The sequence below is a fragment of the Saimiri boliviensis genome, chromosome 11 (assembly GCF_048565385.1).
Source record: "Saimiri boliviensis isolate mSaiBol1 chromosome 11, mSaiBol1.pri, whole genome shotgun sequence".
NCBI classification, from domain to species: domain Eukaryota; kingdom Metazoa; phylum Chordata; class Mammalia; order Primates; family Cebidae; genus Saimiri; species Saimiri boliviensis.
The window spans coordinates 43,211,487-43,215,923 of record NC_133459.1 but is presented as its reverse complement, the minus strand read 5'-3'; the positions used below and the strand labels follow the sequence as shown (position 1 = coordinate 43,215,923).

The 4,437-nt window shown below is 39.4% G+C and overlaps 1 pseudogene; it reads right to left on the bottom strand.

Moving 5' to 3' along the window:
* Positions 1–101, bottom strand: LOC120366167 (U6 spliceosomal RNA; annotated as a pseudogene).
* Between the last annotated feature and the right edge of the window lie 4,336 nt (positions 102–4,437).

Below are 4,437 nucleotides of genomic sequence, written 5' to 3'. Positions count from 1 at the left end.
TTAAATATGAAAGGCTTCACAAATTTTTTCGTCATCCTTGTGCAGGGAGCCATGCTAATCTCTGTATCATTCCAATTTTAGTGTATACACTGCTCAAACACTCCTGGGCCACTCTGAAGTTCCCCCTTTCACAGCTACCCTAACCCAAGCTTTAAACATCAAGACCTCCAGGCCTTGATTAAGCAGGATACCAGTGGATCCTGGTCTCATCCAATCTTCTTAGGGTCACTATTCATCCCTCTCCTCAAAGAACCTTAAACTTCAAGCTTTTTTGCTCCCTACAATTATCCTCTGCTGCATCTCCTATGACTAATCGTATCTCTGTGTGAAAGAAATGTTTGCAGGACTTTGCAGACCCCAGCTGACTTTTATTAGCCCTTGTGTTCACTCTTCTCTGAGGGCTAAGTGAGGCTAAACCTATAACGTTTCCTTCCTATTGTCATAGGTCAAAGCCCCAAATATAAACAGCTTGTCTCTTCCCATATTTGTCCTATATGAACTATCATTCCTAAAATGCTACATACTTCCTTAAGTGTGGAAGTATCCAATCCTTCTCTCCCTGCCAAAACCTCCCATTTGCTCTTTGGAATTTCAACTCCCCCATGCCCTCAAACACTTCCCTCTGAATGTTCCTTCCACCTCATGCCTTAGCTAAACCTGGGTCTCTCTCTATACCACTTTCCCTGCAGCTCCTTCAAGAGAGATCTGCTCATATTCTCACATCTAGGTACCGTCAGGAGATGAGGATACTTCCCAGTGCCACTTAGAGTCCACTGCTTTTCCACGCTTTTGTAAAAACTCCTGCTACTCTCTCCAGGATTGGTAACTGTAATCTCCCTTCCTCCTGTGTGTGCCTTATTATTCATGGAAGACAGCGGCATTTGGCTTACCATCTTCTCTTGTGCCATGAGTACTGCCATCATCCTAAGTGACTTTAGAGTCCTCAAGAAAGACCCGCAGTTTCCCCGTATCCTCCTTCAATGCTATTCAACCACCCACCATCACAGTCACCCCCCAGATCTTGTCATCATGGCCTAAAACTCTCTCTACTTCTTCTTCTTACTTTTTTTTTTTTTTTTTTTTTTTTTTTTTTTGAGACAGAGTCTTGCTTTGTCACCAGGTACCAGGCTGAAGTGCAGCGGCGCAATCTTGGCTCACTGCAATCTCCGCCTCCTGGGTTCAAGCAATTCTCCTACCTCAGCCTCCCTCAGCTGGGACTACAGGCGCGCACCACCATGCCCAGCTAATTTTTGGATTTTTTTAGTAGAGGTAGGGTTCCACCATGTTGGCCAGGATGGTCAACCTTGTGATCCGCCTGCCTCGGCCTCCCAAAGTGCTGGGATTAGAGGCTTAAGTCACCACACCCAGCCTCTCTCTACTTCTAAAATCACTAATTGAAATAGTCTACTTTCTGACCACAAGCACCAATGCTTCCAGCTCATTATCAAGCTAGTCCAACTGCAACTATTCTTCCCTTTCATTTGAATATCAGTTTATTGATTCCTTTCCTTCTATTACTCCCTTCTTGGCTTCACTTCCCCATTTGTCTAGCTTACAGTTCATGGCCCATCATTTCATTTGCTCTCTTAGAATTTCTTTGAACTCTCTCCTTAACTATACTCTTTTCTATCTTCTAAAACACCACACTCTCCCAATTCCTCTTATTTCTCTGGCTGCCCTTTTGCAAGCATTTTTGCTGACTCCTTCTTCATGTTCTATCAAACCTTTATGAGAGTTTTTTGGGGATCTTTCCTAGGAGTGCTTCTCTTTTCATTCAATATCCCTTCCTTAAGTAATTTTAACTTTTCCTATGGCTTCAATTACTATCAACTTGCATATGCTCCTCAAACTTATACCTTGTTGTTGGAGTTTCGGATTGATCTATCTGACAGCTTACCTGATATCTTCAAATGGATATCTCCAAGGTACCCTTAACTCAGACTGTTCAAAAGTAAACACATCAATATTCCATTAAATCTATCTCTGCCAGAAATCTGAGCCATCTTTGACATTTACTGCTCTCATATCTCCCCACATTTAAATAACCACAAAGACCTGTTAATTCTGTCTCAAATTATTTCTCAAAGTTTTTCACTTTTTTCCATCTTGACACCTGTTCAAGTCACTATCATTTTTCACAGACAAGTTTCATTCTACTTGTTACCTACCATGTGCCATGCACTGTAAGGTGCTAGAACACAGAGCTTCAAAGGAGCCTCTTGCCTGGATGACATAAATAATGGATGTTCCTGCAATTATTATTTCCTCTATTGAAACAGTTAATTTTATGTGTCAGCTTAACTGAGCTAAGGGATGCTCAGATGGCTGGCAAAACATTATTTCTAGGTGTGTCTGTGAGAGTGTTTCTGGAAGAGATTAACATTTGCATCAGTAGACTGAGTAAAAAACATCCACCATCACCAATGTGGTCTGGCATCATCCCATCATTGAGGGCTCAGATGGAAGAAAAAGGTGGAGGAAGGGTGGATTCACTTTCTCTCTTTTTAGCCTGGAACAGCTATCTTCTGCCCTGAGACATCAGAGTTCTTGGGACTTCTGACTTCGGGACTTATGTCACTGGCTCTCTCAGTTCTCAGGCCTCGGACTCAGATACATTACACCACCAGCTTCCCAGGTTCTATAGCTTGTATAAGACATATTATGGAACTTCTCGGCTTCCATAATTGAATGAACTGATTCCCATAATAAATCTCATGTTATCTATCTATACCCCGCCCATCTATTTTCTACATTAAAGACAAACTTTGTGTGCCTGTGTGCTGTAAATGCAAATCTCGTTTTGTCACCACTTGATGTAAGGATTAAACTAGATTAGGTATGTAAAGGATTTAGTAAGTATCTGGCACATGATACATAATCACTAAATGCTATCAGTGCAGAGACACTGAATTCAGCAAATGATTTTGGAATAACTGGCCAGTCATTTGGAAAAAAGTAAAACTGTATCCCTACCTCACTCCTTAGACTTAAAGAAAAACATAAAACCATAAAAATACTTGAAGAAAACAAGGATAAATATTTGTATAATCTTGGAGGTGAAGAAGGTCTTTCAAAACATATCCACAAACCCAGAAGGCATAAAGGGAAAATATTAACTACATACTAAGGTACACATTCTGCCTAGCAAGAAAGGCCATACACAAGACTGAAAGACAAATAACAAATAGAGAAAACGTTCGTAACGTTTAATTTGAAAGAGCTAATAACATATATCCAATTAGATCATAAGTCAACAAGAAAAAACTAACAACTCAATAGAAAACGGTGAAATTGCATGATGTAATAGAGTAATTCCCAAAGTAATAGACAATTCCCAAAGTAAGAACCATAAATGGCTAATAGCCTAAAGAAAAAATATAAATAAAACAATCAGCTATTTTACTTATAGGTTGGTGAAGACTAGGAAGATTGACTGAATCCACTGTAGGTAAGGAAAATGAGCACTCACCAGCACTTTTGTTGAGAATATAAGTGTGAACCACCTTTCTAGAAATAGTTTGGTTATGGGTAACGTAATATAAAATGTGTGTACCTCTTGACATAGTAATTGTACTTCCAGAAATGTATTCTAAAGAGATCATTTAAGGGCAAGGGGAGGGAGAGCATTAGGACAAATACCTAATGCATGTGGGGCTTAAAACCTAGATGGCAGGTGGATAGGTGCAACGCTATGTAACAAAGCCGCACGTTTAGCACGTGTATCCCAGAACTTAAAGTAAAATTTAAAAAAAGAGATCATTTCAATGACTCAAAAAGTTATACGCTAAGAATGTTCACTTCATGATTTATAATGAAACTGAAAATTAATGTTTATTGAAACAATGATCTTTTTTGGCCCTGTTTTTGATGCTGGGGATACAGAAATTAACAAGAGAGACAAGGTCTCTTATCTCATGAAACTTACGTTCCAAGAGTCAGAGAAATATTAAATAATAAGCAAATAAACAAGATACTCTGAAATAGTGACAAATGCTTTGAAGACATACAGAGACCTCCTCAGAAGTGCTGTAATAGAATAACTAGAGGTTGGGTATCCTTAGGAAGGATAGTCAGAGCAAGCCCCTCAAGGAGGTGACCTGTGAATTGGAGTTTGTTTGTTTGTTTTCTAAGAGCTACAGTTTGAGGGTGGACTAAGCTAGTCTACATATCTGTAGCTTCAGAATCTATGGAGGGTGAGGGGGTGCTTAGCTGCTGTGACTGCTATTTTATAAAGCACTCTACTGAGAATTGTAAATTAAGGCAATACAACATAAAAAAGAAAGAAGGCATATGCTTATCAATAGTTCTAGAACTCTGATTGGTCTTGCCTGAATATATGCCTACTCCTGAGACTAAATAAGATTGGATGCATATCATGGAGGAATTCCTCGAAAACATCAGTATAATAAATGTGCAAATATAACATAGCATAATGAA